Source organism: Macrobrachium nipponense, chromosome 28, assembly GCF_015104395.2.
Source record: "Macrobrachium nipponense isolate FS-2020 chromosome 28, ASM1510439v2, whole genome shotgun sequence".
Taxonomy (NCBI): Eukaryota; Metazoa; Arthropoda; class Malacostraca; order Decapoda; family Palaemonidae; genus Macrobrachium; species Macrobrachium nipponense.
In genome coordinates, this window is record NC_087217.1 from 47,743,417 (window position 1) to 47,769,639 (window position 26,223).

Consider the following 26,223-nt stretch of genomic DNA (forward strand, 5'->3'; position numbering starts at 1 on the left):
GAGAGAGAGGGGGGGGGGGGAGATGGGGGTGTTTCTCCATCGATTTGTTTAACAGTTTCCACCGTCTATCATGAATCTTTCTAGTTACAACTTTACCCTCTTGATTAGGTTCGGAGTTGCTACTCACGATATATATATATATATATATATATATATTATATATATATATATATATATATATATATATATACAATATATGTACGTATATTATATAACTGTAACTTTATCAAAACAAGTAAGTATTACGCAAGGCAGAAAAATGAGTTGATAGTAACTAATTGTAGAAAAATACGACTCCTAATAAGTCCAGAAAGTGATCGGCACCTTACGGATGTTATGGAAAAAAATCCCCTAAAAATAACTTTTATAAGAGTTGTGAGTTGTCAAGGTTCAATAAATAAGATACATAAGGTACGATATGAACCATGGCCAAAGTATCTTAGTACACACAGGCGTTTGAAGAGAAGGCTTAGCTAGGTTTTAAAAAAATACTAAAAAAAGAAAAAAAAAAAAGAAAAAAAAAAGACCGAAATTACCTTTGACATTTAGAAAGTGCGTGATTGCGTGATTAACAAAATTAGTTTTTTTTTTGGAAGGGGGGAGGGGGTGATATATGTTTAAAGGAAATCTACTTACCCCTGTGTAGGAGTATTTATTGCGCACGAAGTTATTTTCTTTTAACAAAGGAAAGTCGCCCTTAATCTACCAGGTAGTAAGGGAGAAAATAAAATGCTTCACTAAATGATCATTAACCTCAAAAGCGAGTTTGTCTTTAGTAGATAGCACCCAAATTCTCCAAAGTTAATCATCCATCGAAGGGAGTGAAATATTAAGAGAAAATCTTCTGAATTGTTCCTTTTCTACGATGCGAGGTAGAATGCCTCTTGCTCCGAATATGGGAGGATATCTCGACAGAGAGAGAGAGAGAGAGAGAGAGAGAGAGAGAGAGAGAGAGAGAGAGAGAGAGAGAGAGAGAGAGAGTTTTTCTGAATAAATCGCCTCATTTAAATGTATCAGCAGTTCAAGTTTTTACATAAAAGCCTTAGAGAACAAGTTCATCCATCCTCCACCCATGCGTGCTTGGCCTTTCCTCAACTCCGTGAAAACATGTAACCTACTCAGTACAAAATGAAATATTACATAGATTACACAATAAAACTCCGATACACACTAAGGATAACCAGTACATAATTATTCCTTCTGCATGAAATACGCAAATTACAAAATAAAACCCATTACAGATTGAGGACTATACTTAAAATGGCATCAAACTAGACCACTTCTAAGCACTCACACGAGTGTTCCAACAAAACATGGATCTAAGGTCTGGTGTGCTTGCTAAAGAAGGATCTCTAGCGTTAAGCTGTCCTTCCTAGCAGGAGAGTCCTAAAGATTACGAGGGAAAATGGTATTTTAATCTCTCTCTCTCTCTCTCTCTCTCTCTCTATGATGTATGCATGCACTGACAAATGGATAGACGAGTCTCTCTCTCTCTCTCTCTCTCTCTCTCTCTCTCTCTCTCTCTCTCTCTCTCTCTCTATGATGTATGAATGTATGTATGCATGCATGCATGCATGCACTGACAAATGGGCAGATGAGTCTCTCACACTCTCTCTCTCTCTTCTCTCTCTATGATGTATGTCTTTATGCATGGATGCATGCATTGACAAATGGATAGACGAGTCTCTCTCTCTCTCTCTCTATGATGTATGTACGTATGCAAGCATGCATGCACTGACAAATGGATAGACGAATGGTTTAAGCCAAAAGGACAGGCCCTGACAGCCAGCCTAGTGGCCATACTATGTACGCCTGTTTGTACATATGTGTTTTTACCCTTATCCTTTCCTTGTATGCCTGTATCTATATAAAAGTGTTGACTCTTATCCTGCATATCGATCCTATATATATTGAAATGCCAAGTAAAAAAGATGCGGGAGCAGAGTATGTATCAAGACACGAAGCGAAATTAATATAATACATTTCTAAACAGTTCCTATAAAGAAGTCCATGAAGACTTAGGACGCACTGGTCAGCGGCCATCACTCTTAACGAAGCATGATGACAAACTTTTGAATTCTAAGATGACGAGACCAATTTATTTATTCATTTTTTTTTTTTTTTTTTTATTATTTTTTTTCCCTTATCAAATCAAGAGATTAGTGAGTCGGGCTACCTACCCAATGCACTTGTCTAGGTTATTCAAAAAAAAAAAAAAAAAAAAAGTAATCCCGACGAGCGCAATATACCTACTTCTCGAAGGATATAGAGGAAAGGGAAAAAAACAAGCTTGGAGAGAAGTCCACAGCTTTGCGGTGGAGGGAACTAAAAAGTGAACCATACACGGATAAGCCTTGTTTCAAAGAGAGTGGAAGGATAACTAACTAACAGCACAGATATTCAATTGCAACCATCGCCTGTCAGCCAGACGTGAATATCAATTGAATTCAGTGGCATTTTGAATTGCCCAATCCCTTGGCATTGTTTGGGGGGTATTAGCCAGAGTGAAAGGCCGACGATACGCTCCTTTGTGTGTTCAATGACGAGGCACCGTCTGTTCACTTTCTACTGTACTAAACGACAGACAAAAAAAGAAAATCTAGAATATATCTCTCCCTGCATAATTTACTCAAGTAAACAACGGCCATGTGCATATCCTCTCTCTCTCTCTCTCTCTCTCTCTCTCTCTCTCTCTCTCTCTCTCTCTGATGTATGTACGTATGCATGCAAGCATGCCCTGACAAATGGACAGACTAGTCTCTCTCTCTCTCTCCCTCTCTATGATGTATGTATACATACATGCTCGAACAAATGAATAGACGAATCTATCTCTCTCTCTCTCTCTCTCTCTCTCTCTCTCTCTCTCTCTCTCAACAAACACTATAATCTAATCTGTTCTACACCGACCAAAGTTATTCCCCAAAATGATTATTGGATTTGGGGTAACCATCGGTATACGCCTCCATAATCCAGATGATCCAGATGCGTCGCATATGAATAAGACCGATAGAATGACCAATACAACATTAGAGAACTGTCAAATACGAAGTATAAAAGTGCGAGAGGTCCAATCAGCTGATTTGAAAGGACGGAAGATTGCTCCTCTGCTGCTGCTGCTGCTGCTGTTGCGCCTGCTTCAGGTTTGTTGTTTGTTTGTTTGTTTGTATGGTGTTTTTACGTTGCTTGGAACCAGTGGTTATTCAGCAACGGGACCAACGGCTTCATACACGTGACTTCCGAGCCACGTTGAGAGTGAACTTCTATCACCAGAAATACACATCTCTCACACCTCAATGGAATGCCCGTAAATCGAACTCGCGGCCACCGAGGTGGCAGGCCAAGGCCACACCGATGACGCCACTGAGCGCTACCTGCTTCAGGTAAACAAGCCTTCGAGGGGTTTCGTCTGTAGAATTAATCTTTTTATGAAATCTAATTGCAGATTACTTAGAAGTGAAAATGGGTTATGTTAGCCATAAAAATATACAACAGAATAGAGCAGAATATATAATTTAGACCAAAGACCAAGCACCAGGACCTATAAGGTCATTCGGCGCTGAAATGGAAATTGACAGTTAAAATGTTATACAGAGGTGTAACAGGATGAAAACCTCACAGCTGCACTATGAAACAATTGATAAGAGAAGGTGGAAAGTAAGATGGAAAAAGGGAATATGAATCGAGGTATAGTAAAAAGAATGAAAGGGGTTGCAGCTAGGGTCCGAAGGGACGCTGCAAAGAAATCAGGTAATGTCTACAGTAGACCACATAATGTAAGATAGGATGAATATATCTTAGAATTCGAGAAATGATCAACTTATAGTTCATAAGATACAATGAATACGTTAATCATGTAAAAGAATTCTACTGGACAATTACGAAGACGTGAAAATAGCACATGTCAGCCATAAAAATGTAAGAAAGGATAAATATCTTATAATTCAAAGAGATGATAACTTGTACTTCAAAAGAAATAATGATCATTTTAATCTAGAATGCTTATTCTAATCATGCCAGGCAATGACAATGACCCCCTGAGTTATCATTTCAGAACGATGACCAATGCCTGTCGTAACTCAAGAGATGCAATGGATATTAACAATAATGCATGAGAAAATGGACTTTTGTTGTATTGTCCAATAACTTTTAAAAATTAGCTTTGCGTATGTATAATGACATCTCAGAATTTCATCGAAAATAACGAAAGCATATTTACAATTGCTTGCTCCATCTTTATAATGCCAAGTACTAGATACTTTTTTTTTTAATGTTGTCATTCTACACTGACATAGTCTCCAGTACTGAAGAAAATCCAGTCTGTTGACAGTTTCCCTCATCACGCCATCAGGATACGTAAAAAAAATGAGAGAAAAAATACAAATCACTGGTTTCACTACATCACTTGGAAACTAGTTGAAACATGAACCGCAGTATACGTTTCGAAATGGACCATTTTTGTAAGGAAAATGTGAAATGAGGGGTAAAAATCTCTGCAAACATGACAATTGTGTAAATAAATAATTAAATACACAAATAAATATAGCATACATACGTAAAAAACAAACAATTATGAATCTCCCTTTATGGATAGCTTCTCAAAGCAGACTCCTCATGTCTGTTGCACAAAATCTTAAGCTAGGAATCTTAGGGATACAACAATGACCGATTCAGTCCGTATAGCCCCATAGACGATCACACGCAGTCTTGCGTAATCTTGACAGCCACTTAAACTAAAAAAACAACGCCTATCCATTATTTCACTCCCAACTAAAATGTAAGTAAATAAATATAAAAACACACCATCTCAATTAAAAGAGGAATGAAAACACCATCGTAGAAAATTAATAAAAAAAAGTCCCAGGAAGTATATTCCCTATGAGGACTCTTGGAGTAAGATAGTCATCTTATGACGTAGTAATCAATTGTGTATGGAACGAACTGCGTTACAAATGACCATCAGCTGACCCACAATGTATTGGGCCCATTACACCCACACGCGTTGCACTTACGCACACAAGGTTATGGCAGTAATCAATAACGGTAGTTATGTTGTGAGAGAGAGAGAGAGAGAGAGAGAGAGAGAGAGAGAGAGAGAGAGAGAGCTAACTTGGTGGTATCTGATGAATGGTTGACCTAGACTGCAAATTTACACACACACACACACACACACACACACACACACACACACACACACATATATATATATATATATATATATATATATATATATATATATAATGTATACACACACACACACACACACACACACACATATATATATATATATATATATATATATATAATGTATACCACACACACACATATATATATATATATATATATATATATATATATATATATATATATATATACACTGATCTAACAGGAATATCTCCTTAGCGTTTCTTCCTCGTCCAAGATCGAGCAAGGGGCAATCCTCCTAGAGAGAGAGAGAGAGAGAGAGAGAGAGAGAGAGAGAGAGAGAGAGAGAGAGAGTACAACTTTGATCAGTGAAAAACAGGGAGACACTTGCTTGAACCGTGAGTGACGTAGATGAAGCAGAGAAATAAGCAATTCATGCAAAAACCTATAATAAGGTTATAATAACCTACAACAAACGACGAAAAGACGACGACAGTCGAATCCCAACAACAGGACACATGACGAAACACGAAGAAGAAGAAGAAAAAAAAAAAAAAAGACAGGCAGACAAAAGGTAGGACGGGAGTCTTACTACTTTCTGGAGAAAAAAAAAAAAAAAAAAAAAAACAAAAAAAAAAAAAAAAAAAAGCTGGATTCAGTGGCAAGCAAATACAAAAGAGGGAAATCCGTCCAGGCTTCCACAGCCGTTGCTTTCAAAGGAAGATTTTTGGAAATAAAAACGACCACCAAAAAAAAAAAAAAAAAAAAAATCTTCCAGTCTTTTCTCGGTGAAAATAAATAGGGTTCTCATCGTTGGCAACTCACATAAAACATCAAAAGTGAAAATGAAATGTCCTGAGAGAGCGCGAATCTTCTAAAAACTAGACTTGAGTCATTTTGAATAAGTTATTAAAGATAGTGAAGTCTTGGTGTAGCTACAAGAGACATCACATACGTTTCTTGAATTGGCTGAAGAGTGGAAAAAGCCAAATAAATCACTGCTGAAAATTTATCAGAGAGAGAGAGAGAGAGAGAGAGAGAGAGAGAGAGAGAGAGAGAGAGAGAGAGAGTTGCATACTTAGATAACATTGTTCAGGACACAATCAGAAATTTTTTAGATTTTCTAACTCAACCTTTGAAGGAAAATGTCTGTGGAATTGACAAGAGACCAAAATAAAATCCTTATAAAATAAGGGGGGGAGGGAGACTATTGGCATTTTCCACAACAAAGGGGTTTTTCAAAATCGAGGAAAGGCTGAGTGGGGGGGCGGGCGGCGGAAAGCCATTTAAAAAACTGCATATCCGCATCCTCTTTAACTGAAGCTAAATCTATTTGGAAATCATAAAAAAAAAATTCACTATAGATTAAATTTCACGATCTCAAAATTACCATTACGTGACAAGTACTAAAATGAAAGCACACTCCAGTCTACAAATATATCGCGCCATTTCCATTAATCACGATTAAAAGTTACGTATTAGGCCACAGGCACAAATGGCAACAAATTCCACTATTGTTTTAGGCCTAGTTCTTCCGTTAACGAGACAGACCGTTATAACAAGTCCTATTCCATGTAGGTACAGCAGCCATAAATTTTATCAGAATCCACCATTCTACAAAAAAAAAAAATCGCCTGCATTAATTGCATACAACACGAGCTGAGTCGAGCAACGTTCCAAGAAAGCAGCTGATGAATAAACTAGCTAATCAATCTTGCGAAAAGCAATCAAGGCCAGTGAATAGTCATATTCAGGTAGTCTCATCGCCTCTTACTAGGTCTAATGAGATCCTGTGAGAATTACTCTCCTCCAGAAATGAAAATTGAAAAAAAAAAAAAAAAAACTTACAAAACATAAAAGAAAATACAGCAGTTTTCTTTCGCGTCTAATTCTGGCGAGCTTTTTCGTCAACAAGAAGCACTTCAACTCCTCCTCCAGAATTTAAGAGCACATTTGCATTACAATCAAGCCTACGAGATGTATAAAAAGTACCATTGTATAAAACCGCGCGTGCAGGGAATGTTTGAACGCGGAACCAACCATTTTAAGAAAGGGCTCGTTCGCGATTAATAGATTTCACACTTCCCCCGCATTATATGGCTGGTGGGGGGGGGGGGGGGGGGGGGGGGGGGGGGGGGGGGGGTGGGGGGGGGGGGGGGGGGGGGGGGGAGGGGGGCCTTGTCATTTGTCTGTTCCGGTCTGCGCTAGCATGAGGCCGGCTTAAATCTAACCCAGCCACCAACCGTCATCATTTGACGTTTGATATAATACACACATACATGGCACCCTACGCAGGGGCTGGCGGCGGAGCCACCGAACATAACGATTGGATTGGGATACATAAAATAAATATATGTTCTCTTATACGGCAGGCAATGACGGAGACAATCGCCTTGTCTGTGGAGACAATTTCGAATAATACGAACGTATATATCAAATATCCGTTTATGTCTAGCTCACGAACAAAGACAAAGCGTTCGTCTGCGGGGACACGAATGAACGAAGCGACCGATACGAAATGGAGAGAGTCAGCCCCTTGGTCTGAATAGATTTCGTGAGCACACTGACTAAATTACAACGCTTTGCACGAGTTTGGGCGTGTTGTTGTATCCAACTGAACTGGGGATAAACGACTGCCTTTTGTAAATTCCACCGCGTCGAATTAGGTCTTATCTCGATTACCTTGACCAAAAAATATTCAAACCACGACGGCAGACGGACTTTTGGGCCTATTCCTAAGCTTCTCCCTCCTCCCCTCCTAACTCCCATAAAAAATCAAAATTGTAACATGAATGAAAGCATGAAGATCTGTGCTCTCTGTACTACATTAATCCTGGTAGCGTCTATAATCGCTCAACACCTCCATTCTCACGAGCAAATGTCTCACAGGGAGGAAAACAAGGAATTTCCCCCTTAATTATTTCGTGAGAGATCATGACACTAATAGTAAAAAATTATCATTTTTATTATTCATAAAATAAACCTTTTTCATATGAAACAAACCACAGGAGCCACTAACTTGAAATACAAGCTTCCAGAGAATATGGCGTTCATTTTAATAAAGTAACAGAAGAAACTGCCTTTCAATTTATCCCGGTGTCAAAATTAGTAGAAGTAAATCCATGTGAAAAAGACTTGAAAGTCTAGGCGCATTTTCTTAGACCTAGGCTAAGTGACTCGATCTCATTCCCTCCACAGCCTCACTCGCCTTTCTTTTTTATCGGCTGGAGTGAGAGGTAATTACGTTGTTAACTCATAAAGATCATGTTCATTACTCAAAACAAAAGAATAGGATATTCTTCATCACTCGGAAGTGTCAGTGGGACTGCAGGAGCTTTGCAACACATTTGACGCGAATTTCAATGTATCTCGGTTTTGTATATTGCAGTAAAAACAAACATGCGAGGGAAGCATAAACTACAAACACATTATACAGGATATGATGATTAATTTAGACATGACAAAACGGCACAATGAACGATAATTATCTATACAGCTATACTTAATTCCAAGAAGAGGCGTTGAAAAGGTCACAAGTTACCCAGTGTATTTTACAAACTGACTTTAAAACTGGCACAGTTCTCAACCCATGAAACTGAGTCATTTCCGGTTAGTGCAATAATGAAAATACCAACGGGATGTAACAAGTTATTTTTAATTTCATACGGACCACAGAAAGAACGAACAGGACGGCACGTGATGTAAACAAGTGCTGCTTTGACATGAACATCCGCCATAATGTTTCTTTTATATGATGATAGAAAACGGGGCTTGAGAAAGTAAAACGTCAAGCGTTACAGATAGTGCGATACAGTACCATCTATTGTATAGACCTCAAATCTAATAGATCATGAATAATAAAAAAAAAAAAAAAAAAAAAAAATACACTTCATTATATACTGTTATCCTCTTTAAAATCACCCTCAAATGCTACTCCTAAAGTGGTTTTAGACTTATGGCGAGAAGTATGACTGAAACCTTATGTGGTGGATATTCAGGATTGTTGACTTGTGTCTACTGCTATTTCTACTGAGCATTTCTTCTTCTTTACACGTGGATATTCTATTCTGAGAAAGCTCGCTATATAAGGGAATGGCGTTTTTAGTGTTGTTAGCGTATTTTGAATAGGAATAATCCGAATTGTTGCGTCTTTAATCGAGTTATATAGTTTGTTATAACGTTTGCCAGATAAGAATTGGCATGGATATCAAACTTAAAAACTTATATTCATTAAAAATAAAAACATAGGTCATACATACTCTAAACTGATCTTTCAGATTCTTAAATCCAACGCAACAAGTCCATATTTAACCTGTTTATAAATAACAGATTATAAACCACAATATATTTCTCAGGGTTTACAATATTCACCGGAAATGAATGACTGCCGTTTTCTGAAAATGTTAAATATCAATGTGAAATCAACGTTCACAAACTAAGGTAACGTGCAATGAATATCGTTCAAAACAAAAACCTAGCATTTATGAACACAGCGTTAACATGAAAAAAAAAAAAAAAAAAAAAAAAAAAAAAAAAAAAAAAAAAACGCCGCATAACGAAGTACGAATTGAAGCCACTGTAACGTGATTGTCAGTGGCTGCGAGCAACAACATAGCCAAGTTGCTTGCATGAACTTCCCTTATGTACAGATACACAAATTGGAACTGCCAAAAGATGAATATGATCACTTTGGATACTGGTCGAGCCTGACTAAATGAGTACGCATTAGTACCTTAGCACCACAGAGATAGACCTATTATAAATTCGATGTTAGCCGCCCACAGTATTTTACTGTACTTTAAATCGCTAAATAAAAGGGAAAGCAGTGACATGCAAAACAAAAATCTACTGTGTTTGGCAGTACTGACATTACAGTGGTATAATTTATAGCATATGTTGCTGACCACTACATGAGGACGGGGCAACCAACTGTAGTCCTAATCAGTCAGATCATTCAGCCTAACAATCCGCCCCCTACAGAGTGCACTATAAATAAGCTCTTCCGTTGCATACGACACGAAAAATCAAGTAACGTATGTTTACATACAATGTAGCCTAGAAATCAATCACAAACATGACTAAAACCACAACGTTATTACAACAGGAAACTGTGGAGCATTACAACGCATGGCGCTATAAACATAAATTACTGGATTTCTATGCAATCATAACAAAGTTCACTAAATGGTCAGTTCATAACAAACCAAAATGAACTATATATTTTTCTACTTTAAAATTTCCCCAGACATCAATACTTTATAGAGTCATCTCTGGTACGAACCTTTAATCCAGGTATATGGCCAGGGAGGCATTAAGTATATAAGGCTTCCCCTAAAAAGGATGAACTGGGTAAACAATTCAAATAATCTACTGAAAAGCTTTTGGGGCAAAAAGATAAAATACTTTTCCCCATTAGCTTAAAAAACTATCAATGCTGAAACATACTACAAAGACTTCAGAAATATAATCGTCTTGAAACAATGCGTAGCTGCAGAATGTTTATAAACACCGCAAAAGCTTGAAATAACTGTCACGAAACATTTGAAAAATGGTGCGAGTTCGGAGGCTCAGTCTAGATTCTCCAAGGGCACTCATGGTTTTGGGGGAGGGGGATGTGAGTGAGAGTATCCCAGCATCTGTAACGGCGAGTCGTGAAGAAATCAAATGCCATCGCGTCTGCTCGACAAACACGGGGAGAAAATTCTCAGCAAACAAGGTTGATGATGATAGAAGGGAGGAGGATAAGACACCAAGAGGAGGTGGCTAACTCCAGCAAGCAGGCCGAGCCCGATAAACTGATAAAGTCAATAAAGAGATCAGATCAAACAGCAAGGAAACGCCGAGAGTAAACGAAAACTTTGAAATATTAAATGTTACAACTTGCCTTGAGAAAACAGCTTAAATACATGGCGAAAGAATAACTATGAATGTACAAATGTTGAACAATGAATGTATGTATGCATTTATGTATAACCATGAGAAAAATGTTATATAAAAATATATACAGGGCATACGAGATCTGTCGTCTTTATTAAGGTATACAGCGGAAGACAGACTCGATTCGAATGAAAAAAAGAAAAAAAAAAAAACGGGGTTATACAGCCACTTCAATACATAAAATGGTCATAGTATATTTTTTATGTAGGTCTATTGTTCAAGAACAGATGTCTAGGATTATCACAATCTCTCTCTCTCTCTCTCTCTCTCTCTCTCTCTCTCTCTCTCTCTCTCTCTATTATATTATATATATAGATATATAATATATATATATATATCTATATATTATATATATATGTGTGTGTGTGTGTGTGTGTGTGTGTGTGTGTGTGTGTGCATAATCATCGTCGACTTATTTGAAGAAAAATCACGTAAAAAAATAAAATAAAATAAAATAAACTAACATATCTGGGACCAACTCATACAGCAAATTGTAGCCAGTGAATGCATACTGTTTGCCCAGGGTACATACCGAGTAACCAAATACGGTTGCAAATGGAGGCCACTTATATCATGCGCACATGACCCAAGCCAGGACAAATATGGTCCAAAGTGCTCTTTATAAGAGCTGACCCTAGGCCAACTTTCCTTTTACCTTATTGCAATTCGCTTCAATCTGATTTAGAGGTGTTTATTTTCCACAGCAAATTTACAGAAATGGTGTAAACTACTAAGTTTGCGTAGTAAGAATGGACGTTAAGGCCAGTGACCTATTTCAGTTGATTTTTTTTATCATTCTAATTCTTCATAATATATAAAGAACATGATGACTGGGAATATAAGAAATATGAAAATTTTCGTTATTTTCAACAAAAATAAGGCTTATTATTATTATTATTATTATTATTATTATTATTATTATTATTATTAACAGTAATCAGTATGACTACCCATTTATGTGGTACAAACCATCAAACTGCTAAGCAAACTTTCAAATAATACACCGTCCACTTACGAAAACAAGTTATAATAACTTATGTTAAATGTTAATCATTTCGCTTTTTTTTCACGTTTAGTCCATTTTACGAGACAAATTCTCTAATGAAGGATATCTTATTATCCTAACATTCACAAATTACTTACCAAAAAGGATAATTTAAAAACACGCCATAGGCCTATGAAAAGTAACGCCTTGGGAAGCTCCACGAAGTGAACGGAAAATACCTCTTAGGCCTATGAAGAGCTACATCCCTGGAAAATCCACGAACTGAATGGAAAACGCCTCCTAGGCCTATGAAAAGCACAGCACTATGCAACATTTCCAAGGGCTGAGACTGCCCATGTTGTACTAGTTTCGAAATCACTGCATCATACCAACAACTTAGAACTAACATAACTTAACGGTTTCAAACATCCTGACGGGTGGCTCCGGTTTGTTTTACTTGTAACGATGACTATGAAGAATTTGGGGGGGAGGGGGATTCAAAGGTAAGCTGTCTTAAGTTGTTTGATGTCAGCTCAGCATAAGCTTTGATTGCAGAGCGATGGAGGTGCGTGGTGGTGGGCATAAGAGCTCTGTATGTGAGGGGTAGGGTAGTGGTTGTTGTTGGATAACTGAAACTAAAAACAGTTACGTTGCTACTATTCTGCAGTCGAATCAAATCACAGGAAAACAGCTGCAGAAAAACAGTAGGGTCAGCAGCCTTCCATTACATGTCAACAAAAAAAAAAAAACAAAGCCTTTCCGTGCGCTTTTGAAAATTAACTATACTCTGTTTTTTTTTTTTTTTTTTCATCTGTCCATCCGCTTCTCACACTAAATTTTGCGTGTACTGTACCATTAACCCCTTTTCCGTTTACCATTGGGTACAATGCCCTCCATGTTCGCATTCGGATTATTTTCAGTTACGAATAGCCTATCCTTTTATTTAAGTAATTGCCGTGGTTCGCTGAGGAAGGATCCCGGCTATAGACTATACTCTGTTTTTTTTTTTTCCGTCTGTCCATCCGCCTGTGGTGTTTTTGTATGGTAACACTGCGTCCAGGGCTTTAGATAGTTACGCTATTTGTAAGTTTTAGGTAAATAAAAGGATATCTGGGTGTACATTTGCAACTGAAAAGTGTTTTAATAATTTACTGTATGCGAATTACACTGTTAATATTCGAAATAGGATATTATTATAATCGTTGAATGTAAGCTGAATGTAACTATCTAAATCCTGGGACGCAGTGTTACCATACAAAAACACCACAGGCGGATGGACAGATGGAAAAAAAAAAAACGAGTATAGTCTATGGCCGGGATCCTTCCTCAGTGAACCACGGCAATTACTTTAATAAAAGGATAGGCTATTCGTAACTGAAAATAATCCGAATGCGAACATGGAGGGCATTGTACCCAATGGTAAACGGAAAAGGGGTTAATGGTACAGTACACGCAAAATTTAGTGTGAGAAGCATACAACGAATTCATGGACTCTTATCAATGAAAACCTCAGTTGTCCGACATACAACAACCGACAACCAATTCTACCTTTCTATAACACCAACACAACAATAACATATATATCTGTATGTGTTTAAGCACTTGTTTTGCTATATAGGTAGATGTCTCAAAAACATCATTAGCTTAAGAAATTTCGTTGAATTACTAAAATACCGCCAAGCCATCTTGATTTCCTAAGTAAAAATGTGTACGCTGTTATATGCATAAGGAAACATTTGTCACATGAACCAATTTCCAATAGACAACATGCCTGAAAGAGACTCAATAACCTTAATTTTCCATGTACTGTAATAGCTTAAATATACAGCAACACATATATAACAGAATTAACAAAAATCAAACCTGTGCACACACTTTATACAGGCGGTATTTACAAAGAGAAAACGATTCAAGAACATTCTATGTCAGTCACGATTCTGCTCTAAACAGATATTGTCAAATTAGTTCACTACGATGTGCTTTTGTATCTTTCTTGCAGCTCCGTTAAATTGCCTACGTAGATATGTGCAGCTAGTTAATATCGATGTCAAGAAGGAAGACCTCCCTATCTTCGCTCACGATAGCAAGAGTTGCCACATCTTAGAAGGAACCTTTTACTTTTTTCAATAAAAAGGACAAACACGTTTCAACATACACTGGCCGATCCTTCTGCTGAGACGATTTTTCTATGCCTGATGATTTGTAACGATCCTGCTTTATTCGTTATTTGAGTCACCTCTAAAAACCACTGCTATTTTCCGTTTGGTCGGAGAATATTGCTTTAGTTTGTGTTTGCGTATACCTCCTAAATCGTCTTCATTCGTTCTTGCAATTTAAATAACGTTAGTAAAATTTGGTATCATGTATGGATCTTTTATGATTTTCATTCCCCATTGCAAACCTCTTCGCCACATACGTCTCTATATGCCAGTTGCTTCTGACATGTCACTAATAAATCATCAAAATCAATTTCATAATTAACGACCAATATTGCAACAGCTTTCAAGCACGATTTCCATGTACAATTATTCACACGAAATAAATTATTAGTTTTTAAGAGAGTCGTCATTGCCATCCAACGCAACTGACGGCTGATGAAAAGCTCGTCACTGTCCTGAAATCGGTTTCATACGGTTGAAATTCGTAAGCTGGCGATAAACTAGTGCTAACAGGCTTCCGGGCCTGAAGCTTTGTCAGACAGACGGGCAGACAAGCCCTCCAGCGTTCCTACGCAAGGATTGTCTCCGTACAGTCGCTGAAATCCATTCTACATTATGTCAACCATCTGCAAACTGGGATACCACGGCCTGCAAATTTTAACATTGTTACAAAGCAAACCCAAGTCACAGTCTGATGTAGCCTTTTATCGAACTGTTCGTCACTGAAGTAATATTTCATTATCACATTTTTTTTTTTTTCAGCCGTCTGTCGGTTGAAAACTTGTCACTATTTTGTTTTGTTATTTAAGCTTAACATTTCACTGTTGCAGACATAATAAAGAACAAATAAATCCAGCTGTTCTGTTTCACGGATGGTTGATTGTCTCCCAGATGTACTAAAGTGTTTCGGCCTATGTCAACTATTTGTACACCCTGTCTGGCGTCATTGTATTATTATTTTTCCATTCCCCTTCCACTTGCAAAACCACTTAACATTATACGATGAGCAACTTGGTTAAGAGAAACAAAAAATATTCATTCGGTAAGATAAATGAAAAAAATTCCACAGCACTCGTGAAATACAGAGAATACACCACTTTTATTTTACGAACGGCGTTTCTTTGTTTCGAAGACAAAGGGGCAACATCTTTACAATACACCACTTATAAAAAAAACCGTCATGTGCACGTGGCCCGACTAATATGACCTGACCTTATGGCCAGATATGACCGTAAGTTCTTGTCGATCCGAGTCAACGAAATGGAGGGTTGTTGAGAGGTGGAACCCCCAACCACTTTCCACGCAAGGACCCGCGTCCTATTGCTATACATACCTGCGGACAAAATCGGGCAGACCCATACCCGAAGAAGGGAAATAACAACGAAAATGTTTGTTCCAGTGTCCACGGTGAGATTATGTTTCCACCACCACTCCCAAAGTCACTATGAGCTTCGCTTTGCTGTCGAGCCCACCAACCACCGCCCCGCTCCTCCACCACCACCAACACCTCCACCACCACCCATCCGATCGAAGGTACGGTGGAGGAAAAGGGGGAGAGGGAGGAGGAAAAAGGAGTACGACGAAGAATGACGAGAAAGGGAGTGGATGGAGGGGATTGACTACAGCATGAGTGGACGAAACGAATGCCGTTGTAGTTTATCTCGTTTTGGTTGGGGAAAAGCAATGGGTTATTGAAAAGCAAGAGGAATGCCAGTCCATCGAAGGGATGAGGACGAACATTATCATCATCATCATTATGAGGAGGACGAGAGATGAGAGAAAGAGAGCAGCAACTACAGTGAGAGAACCAGAAGCCTTGCAAGTGCTGTGAGATGCTCTTTTCCTTGCTTTCCGCGCTGTCTTCCCTGAAACATAAGCAATCACAACCATACTGACCGCTCTTACTTGTTTCACAAAGACTTTGTACTCGATCTCTTACCCGTAATATCATTTACATCTCAGATAATCTATTTCGGCTTGTATACAGTCATCTTTTCGTTCCACGCTCCTGAACAACCACAGGCCCCCCCACCCAGCTCCCACCCCGGTGAAAACAACAATCGTGTGAGTCTATCAAAAGCTGCCGCATAGAACAACAACAGTCGTCCAGGCTGAAGCTGAACTTTGTCTACTGATATAAGCCCGAGTCATGGTCACATTACCGAACGGAGATTATAAAATGTTAGTAAACAAACACTCATACGAATTTCCTTCTTCTTCTTCTTCTTCTTCTTCTTCTTCTGTGCGTGAAAGGGAAGGAGATTGAAAACGATTTCGGGTGTTGCAGGTAAAGGCGTGTTGGGGAAGGGAGGGGAGAACCCGAAAGGGAATAGAGTTAAAGGGTTGGTAAGGGGAACAGAGGGCGAGGATATTGGGATTGGGGGGAGGAGGAAGGGATGGATTGGCTGGGGGTGGGGGGAGAAGAAGAGGATAGGAGTGTTGCGCACTAGAGCACTAAGGTACTCGTTGCCATGACAACGACGACGCTAAACAATGCTGAACTTTGTCCACGCTATGCAGATGATCATTCTGAACATGATGGTCGTATACCCATGCCTTGTCACTCTCTTGTATTCTTGTTTCTGTTTGTTTGTTTGTTTTTGCAACTGTCTTGGCCCCCTTTGTAAAGAACCTCACTAGCGTTCTTGAAGGTCATTTTTGCTGAACTTTGTGGTTGTCCCAAGTATTGCCAAGGCTGCCAAATTAGTCATATAATTAAGTATTTTGTTTCCAACCCTTTCGTCACAAACACGCTAACACTATTTTGCTGTCACTTTAACTAGATGTTCCGGAACATGGTGAAATGCCTTTTTTTTTTTCTTTTTTAATGCAGGGCCCGGGCCAAGCCAGAAGAAGCAAGAAAACAAAGGGGGGGGGGGGGCGAATCAAGGAAAATGGAAAACGGGGGTGGGCGGTGTGAGCTTGAAAGGAGTGATTGACCTGCCCTTAAAATATGAAGGCACTTGTGTTCTCTTAGCTCTCCAACTTCTTTAACTGTAGTACCAGTAAAAAAAAATTTACGGCTTGGTTAAGAACATAATCCTTAAGATGATACATTTGGAAGTGTAAAAGTCAGTGGCTAGGCAACTTTATGATAAAAATCATAATCAGCTACATATGAAATACATCATCATCATCATCATCACCAGTCTAGGTTTGATTTTTAATGTAAAACCTTTGCCATAGTACCGGGCACTGGTACTACAAAAAACCAGCAATACATCATCATCGGTCTAGGTGTTGATTTTTCATGTAAACGCTTTGCCATAGTACCAGGCACTGGTACTACAAATAAACAGAGAAACAACAGAAGACTACGTCTTATTTCGAATATGCACTGAGCGTGTGTAAAATAGGACTGTTTTTAGGAACTCAGTAACACAAGAATTAAAGGGACACCTATAGAATGAAATACAACTGGGAGTGGTATCGGAAAGGTGTAGACTCACTGTAGACATAACTCAAGGTTTGGAAATTTAAGGACATATATCTAGCTCTCAAATCCCAATAATCAAATCAAATCTAACTATAAAGCTTCCAGTTTCCGAGCAATAACGCGTATTAAAGCAAAAGGTTAAAAGCTTTTCCAAGTTATATAAATGTCATAGGGTATATATTTTATACTTTGACCGAACGCTTTGTGACGAATTTCAAAGTAAACAGCCACGTGACCTGAACTTTCATCAATCCTCATTATGACGTTGGCTGAAGAGGATTCTTTGTGTCTATTTGGTCGTGAGTAATACTACCTCTGAGACAAACAATTAATTTATGTTTATAAGTTTCCCAAAGTATTCAAGACAACAGATTTCATCAAATGACCGAAAGTAAAACGCTATTCTTGTAAACAAGTTTTCTTTTCAACTTTTTTTTTCTCCTAGCGGGTAGATTTCAAGGTCTTATGTAAAAGGATTCCCATTTTCCATAAGGGACGCCTAATATTTTTTTTTTCTTGTTCTATCACAGTCCCCCAATTCGAATGGGTGGCTTTTATAGTGTGGGGTTCCGGGTTGCATCCTGCCTCCTTAGGAGTCCATCACTTTTCTTACTATGTGCGCCGTTTCTAGGATCACACTCTTCTGCATGAGTCCTGGAGTTACTTCAGCGTCTAGTTTTTCTAGATTCCTTTTCAGGGATCTTGGGATTGTGCCTAGTGCTCCTATGTTTATGGGTACGATTTCCACTGGCATATCTCATATTCTTCTTATTTCTATTTTCAGATCTTGATACTTATCCATTTTTTCCCTCTCTTTCTCTTCACCTCTGGTGTCCCATAGTATTGCGACATCAATGAGTGATACTTTCTTCTTGACTTCGTCAATCAACGTCACGTCTGGTCTATTTGCACGTATCACTCTATCCGTTCTGATACCATAGTCCCAGAGGATCTTTGCCTGACCGTTTTCTATCACTCCCTCAGGTTGGTGCTCGTACCACTTATTACTGCAAGGTAGCTGATGTTTCTTGCACAGGTTCCAGTGGAGGGCTTTTGCCACTGAATCATGCCTCTTTTTGTACTGGTTCTGTGCAAGTGCCGGGCATTCGCTTGCTATGTGGTTTATGGTTTCATTTTTCGTATTGCACTTCCTACATAGGGGAGAGATGTTATTTCCGTCTATCGTTCTTTGAACATATCTGGTTCTTAGGGCCTGATCTTGTGCCGCTGTTATCATTCCTTCAGTTTCCTTCTTTAGCTCTCCCCTCTGTAGCCATTGCCATGTGTCATCACTGGGCCGCTGGCTAGTTCTTTAGTCTGTCTCATGTATTGTCCGTGCATTGGTTTGCTGTGCCAGTCCTCTGTTCTGTCTGTCATTCTCCTGTCTCTGTATATTTCTGGGTCTTCGTCTACTTTTATTAGTCCTTCTTCCCATGCACTCTTTAGCCACTCGTCTTCACTGGTTTTCAGATATTGCCCCAGTGCTCTGTTCTCGATGTTTGACGCAGTCCTCTATACTTAGTAGTCCCCTCCCTCCTTCCTTTCGTCTTATGTATAGTCTGTCCGTATTTGCTCTTGGGTGTAGTGCTTTGTGTATTGTCATATGTTTCCTGGTTTTCTGATCTATGCTGCGGAGTTCTGCCTTCGTCCATTCCACTATTCCTGCGCTGTATCTGATTACTGGCACTGCCCATGTGTTTGTGGCTTTTATCATATTTCCGGCGTTGAGTTTTGACTTGAGCATCGCCTTGAGTCTTTGCATATATTCTTTCCTGATCGTGTCCTTCATCTCTTGGTGTTTTATATCCCCTCCTTCCATTATTCCCAGGTATTTGTATCCCGTCTCATCTATGTGTTTGATGTCGCTCCCATCTGGTAGCTTTATCCCTTCAGTTCTCGTTACTTTGCCTTTTTGTATGTTGACTAAGGCGAATTTTTCTATTCCAAACTCCATCCTGATGTCCCCAGATACAATCCTTACAGTCTGGATTAGAGTATATATTTCCTTGATGCTCTTACCATACAGCTTGATGTCGTCCATGAACATCAGATGGTTGATTCTGTTGTCTCTTTTCTTGAGTTGGTACCCCGCATCCATCTTCTGTAGTACTTTTGTCATGTGAATCATGGCTACTACGAGTATTATTATTATTATTATTATTATTAAATAACAACTACATGAGCACCACATGGTAAAATCCAGTACGTAAGACCTATCCGACGTATTTAAGATTGCCATCCCACAGTTACTACTTTTTTTTATCTATAGCTATAACTCGATACTCCAACCTTAGTCGTTTTGTTGGGAAGATGCTTTCACTCGATAAAAGATAAAATGTCTATTTTTGAAGACTCGTCGGCTTTCATCTTCCCTGGGAAAAAGATCAGATGCAAAACCTTACAGATAAATTACCATGGTTAATCCCTGCCTTTATAAAATTGCCAGGAGGGCCTGACTTTGCAACCAAAACTTCCAAAGGAAAGTTTCTGAAAATCTTAGAAATAATTAGAAGTGGTCTGAAAGGGAATGAGTCACATCGGGACTCGAAGAGAGAATGTCAGTTTCAACGTGTCTTGCAATATGCGTCTAGGCCTGGGCAAATCGAAAATAATATCAGTTTTCTGTCTTCAGTAGCATGAGAGAGAGAGAGAGAGAGAGAGAGAGAGAGAGAGAGAGAGAGAGAGAGAGAGAGATAATTAAGTTTTGGAAATCCTTTCAACTACTCAAAGGAAACACAACACTTATTTCATCTATAAAAACTGTAGAGAGAGAGAGAGAGAGAGAGAGAGAGAGAGAGAGAGAGAGAGAGAGAGAGAGAGAGAGAGCAAATCCTACGCCTAACAACGGACGAAGCTTCATTTGGCATACAACATAACGACGCGTTTGTTGAAACTGCCTATGCAAGAGCTATAGACTAATATCTTGGAAGACCACCCGCTAAATACTCAAAGTATTAGTTCAACTGCCATATACGAGCGTGTTATCTCTTCACGAACAGACTTCGATAAGGAACAACCTTATGCGACTAAAAATAAAAGGAACAAAATGAAAATGGATTACATTTGAAGTACTGTGGCCATCCCTGTCTCCTTTCCGTCGCGTCAAGTTTCGAGTACCACCCGCAACAGTTAATTTCATTAGCCATTTTCTCTTACTCCTGAAGTCTGACGCATTTGTACGCATTGCTCAAATCAATATGGGGCAGGAAATGCAATTTATATACCTGCAGGCACACAGCGTGAAATGACACCTTCAGTTCAGCTTGAAAACGTCAATGTAAGTTACGAAGTGGCACGAGATGGAAGTAACGAGATACTTTTCCAAGCTTAGAATGCAAAGTTAAAGCTGCTTTAACCAGCAACACATAATTTACAAAGCTTACCTAAATACCTAGAATGAAGGGACTTGGGATTAATAAATATAGGAAAACAGAAATAATGAGGACAAAGTATTCACAAAGTGAAAGGTTCAAATGAGGTCTGAGTCTTTCAAATGTATAGGAACAATGATAATGATATTCAACACAGGTTCGACTAAACTGGAATTAGGAGAAAGAATAAAAAAAAGAATCAAACGATAAACTTACAATTAGGATTTAGAACTCGAATAGATATAAATTGAAGGCGAAAATGAGATTATGCGTAAGTCGCCTACTAAGTGTATTGTATAAGTAAACGTGATATAGTGTCAGTTGGGTTTAGCAGTTTAGCACCTGAAGTAGAGTATAGAGTATGTGTAAGTGCGTGGGCGTGTGTGGTGTAGGGAGGAGGGGTGGTTATTATTTTGACATTTAAAAAGGCCGGGTGACCTAACGATAGTATATCTAAATTTTGCATACAAGTATATAACATATGTAGTAAATACGGCATACGGCAGTGCTGTATTTGGCCTAGCTAGCGGCACAATTAAAGTAGCATAGGCCTAGGAAAAATATCAGGCAACGATCGAGACCCTAGCTCACTAAAAAGGTCTAAGAAATCTACAGAAATTGGCAATTATACATAATTAACCAAGCACAATAAATGACAGCTGCTCATGAACTGAATCGCATTAAGTATGCACAATAGTCCGTCAGTTCAGTCTATCAGATAGCGTACTACAGTTCGAAACTGGACTGAGTTAACATAACTGTCAGGCCAACTAACTATTTTAACCGGAAATTGGCTACAGTAGAAGGAAACGCCTCCTAATTTGTTGGGAATTTTTTTTTAAATTAATATCATTCGTTTATTCAATATTCATAGCGGTAGTTAATAGGTAACACATTCATCTCTAGGGCATGATTAGTGTAGGATACCATTGTTTAATACATGGATACATAGCTATTGTGCTGTCCTGTGAATGTTTTTTTTTATTCACCTTCTCTTGATATTTAATCCTAAAAAGTAACAACTGAACAAGGAGGTAATGTAATATATCGAATATCTGAAATCCCAATGACTCCATGTTAGCCTAGTTACGTTACGGTGATATGTGTAATGAATTTAAATGGGGAACTAAACCAATTCCAACTGTACATACAAGCAAATGTAAGCTTTCTGCTTACATTTCTACAGTATACAAGTGATTCGTTGAAGCATACAGTACCTAACCAAGTCTGAAAAAATATTATGAAATGTGCATATGAATCGAGAATTCATAGTTAGGCCCATGTGGGCTATTTTAAATTCATTTAAACAACGATCATCAACGATTTCTTAATTGGTGTCAAAACGTACTCAAGTGAAGTTGTGTTGAACCGGAATATACAAATGAATTATTCTAACTTGGCTTCAAAGATGCAAGGCCTTCCATTACCGTCCCATTCCCATTCCATGTTGCTGTGGAAGCTATATAGGTACTATTAGTTGAGTCATCCATACAAAATGAAGAAAATGTTAGCTGATCTAACATACAGATAAATGTTATGGGAAACTACTTGAAAAATGTTTCTAAGGTGTCCATAAAGTCCCAGTCCCATTACAAGCTATAAATACTTATAATGGTATTGTGACTTTATGGACACCCTGTAGTTCTAATCAAGTAACATATCAGGTTAGTTCACCTAGATCAGGTCTAGTTGTCTTGAGTTTCAATCCATTGACACTACGACCTCCAACTTTGAAATTCCTCGTTATTACTGGTTTATTACATTCCACAACATCACTCTAGTTGCAAAAGCTTCGTCGAGAATCGTAAAACTTGAAATCCAGCCGAGACTTCACTTAATAAATGTATTCGACTTAAAAGCCCAGACGTAAACACGGAAGGTCTTCACGTCTTGTCAAAAGCTCTCATCCAAAAAACTTTACCATAATTGATGGTGAAACACTTGTCACATTATCAAATATAATGCATATAAAAATAAATTTGAAGGGTTAAATGAGTAAAATTGCGTGTAACGTTAAAATATAACGTGTAAGTACTAAAGTAAAATAGGTCGGTAGGAGAGAAAACAAAATTGGCGCGCTAAGCGTGGCCGCAATTTGAAAACAATATACGGAAATCATTTAGGCAAAATTACCGTTCAAATACAGCAACAGTTATAGCAATAGTAAAACGCTAATATAAAGTTCCACTATTCTTATTAAAATCTGTGACAATACGGATTTTTAAGATTACGTGAGGTAGGTGGAAAATAATTTTCCTCTTGTATCTTCAGAGGCTTTGGTGATAAATGAAGATCTTACCTTAGCTCGGAAGTATAGTAACTGATCATTAAAATCCATTTCAGATCTATTTTTCAATAAACATCTAAATTAAGATTAACTCTCCTCTGCGTGGGTGGTTCATCTTTCCAGCGATAATTTGATTCAAGTTTTGCCAGTTGATATCAGTTGTGTACTGTCATCTTTGTCTACCAACATAGAAAGCACACACGAAATTAATTACGATTATTATTTGCGTTTCAGAAAGATTGTAAACTGTTCTAGATTTCACACAGATATATGACAGTAATATCCATTCAAATACTGTATTACAGTACTGTTGAAAAGGAAAGATATTGGGATACTGCCAGAGCTACTCATAAAATTTCTCTACTCTTACCTTCATTATTTTATGTAGGACACTATCATTTCAACATCTTTACCACTGCAATATAACTTATGGAGTGTAAACTTAACCTGTTGGACAAAAGTGTTAAGAAAAAATCTTAAGCTCTTCTAACACACCTCTAGTCACTTACAAACTTCTGGTGGCAACTTTTTTTTTTTTCAATCACTTGACTGCTAACCTTACTGCAAATTTTGCATTACTGGAAATGTGGAGTCATCAGTATAAATTACATGATGTGAACCTTCAAATATTATATGATCCACTGTGTTGCTTACAATGTTCAGAATACTATATGTACATTATTTCTGTAAACAGTAAATATTACATGTATGTATTTGTAATTCACCCATACGTAATACAAGAAAAGGCAAGTTTTAGTAAAGGACAAAATATCATGATTAAAATTACTGGATTAAGAAGTTCCACTGGTTTTCATTAGAAACAATGAAGAAGGTCGTTGATAGATGTACTACAATCTCTTTCATCAAAAAGTTAATAAACTGTTAATCACTTACCAATCTTGCATGGTTACTAAGAGTGAGGAGAATAATAAACTGGTTAATCACTTACCAATCTTGTATGGTTACTAAGAGTGAAGAGAATAATAAACTGGTTAATCACTTGCCAATCTTGTATGGTTACTAAGACTGTGAAGAGAAAGCCGGTTCACAACTTTTGAATAATATTTGATATTACCACTTTACAAATAATAAGGGTGAAAAACACATCACAGGTACTTTGTGGGATTTTTATTTTTAAGTGAAACTCGCGATCAACACGATGTGTATCACAGTCATACTCTTGTGCCTGTCATAGAAAGGGCCTTCTGAACACAGGGGTTCGCAGACCAATGTTTTGGGAGTTTTATATTACAGAATATCTTCAGTACATACAACATATAATAAACAGCAGGATGTAGTACCTGTACATGTACATACTTTTATTTTGTTCAAGCTTCCATACCTGTTAAAACTAAAGGAATAATCTGCACCCTTAAAGTAACCTACATATTTACCTATGCACCTTGATCTATCCCAACTTCTAGATATTAATTCTAAATGACACCAAACATTTCCACAAGTGGCACTTCAAATTTGCCAAAAGTAAAAAGGCTTCGTCGTGACATCAACTTCCGACCATTAGCAATTGTCAAAATACTCTATGCAATGGGTGACAGGACTAAAATAAAGTCTGTTTCAGTAGAGAAAAAAGGTGTAAAGACTCAGGAAAATATCTAAGAAGAGAGAGCATTTGAAAAGTGATTCATACCTATACCTACACAGGATTTTATTCTCATTCAGTCACCATGCTCTTTTCGTGAGTTCAAAGTGTATTAAATTAATAGCGAGTTACTTTTAGTAAAGAAAACCCTTGCTGAGATATGTAGGTGCAAAGAGCATGACACTCATACTAATATTTAAACTTTTTGGTATATGTATTATATCATTAATACAATGCTCTAAAATAAGCAAGAATTGCTATATATGTATGCTGAACATTTCTCACATCCAAATGCTATGATACAAATCTCGTCTGGAGGTTTGCTGATTGTAATTTTTCCATGGCCAGCTACAACAAGAGAACTGCTGAATAAGCCAAACATCCTCTGGTTTTAGAATGTGTTAATTCCAAAAGGAATTCCCCCAAAAATTACCCACTTACAACAGCCTTAATAAAAAGGTCTTATAATCATGACTTACAATTCACTTTTTCCTGTTGATTACCTGAAGACCAGAGCAATTAGAATCACCTACACTATTTAATGTTAAAGACAGTCAAATCACTTCTTCAAACTGTAATCCAGCAACGCATCACTAAGCTATGGCAATAGTGGTTGAAATCTTTAAAAAAAAAGGGGGGGGGGGGACCACCATGTGTATTTGGATGGTACTGTATCTATTACTGTAATACATGTGAGATAAATAAACTGAAGGTATAGCACAATGATGTTAACCATAAATATGATACTGAAAGAAAACATTATCACTGAAGGGAATGAAATAGTGAGAAAAAACTAGGTTTAGCTCCCTTTACTGATCTACTTTGTATCAGAAATCATTGGGCATATATCATACAGAATGCTTGGCATTAAAATTCTAAGATTAATCAATTACAGCACTGCAGAAGCTGTGAGAGCAAATCTACTCAATTACTTGTCCAGTGAACTAAGATAATAGTGTTAAATGTCTAAAGCAGTGGATCTACAAATGCTATTTTACCCTGTCATAAGACAATAAAGATTAATCATTTGTATGAACAATTTATTTTGCAAACACATTCACCTATTTACTTTTGAATATCTTCCAAAATAAAACAGTTCAAGGCTGCAAAGGATACAGTGATAATGTATGAACGCAAAGTTCTGTTCTTTACTTATCATAACAGACTATTGCAAAATTATCAAAATTTCCTTGCAATGAATGCTCTTATGATTTCATATTACTTCTCCTGCTTCATTATCACCTTTACTTCTTACAAAATATACTGTAATGTTATTCTATTGACTGCTGTTGTGACAGATCCACAG

General features: G+C 37.8%; 1 protein-coding gene across 16 annotated transcripts in view; it reads right to left on the reverse strand.

Annotated features, from left to right (window-relative positions):
• The window catches only part of LOC135201728 (potassium voltage-gated channel protein eag-like), a 447,586-nt gene extending 431,890 nt beyond the window's left edge, over window positions 1-15,696 (reverse strand). For all 16 annotated transcript variants that reach the window (XM_064230923.1, XM_064230930.1, XM_064230920.1 and 13 more), the window contains exon 1: window positions 15,557-15,696. The gene's annotated coding sequence lies outside the window, so the exon portion shown is untranslated. The remainder of the gene's footprint in view (window positions 1-15,556) is intronic.
• Window positions 15,697-26,223: the final 10,527 nt, after the last annotated feature.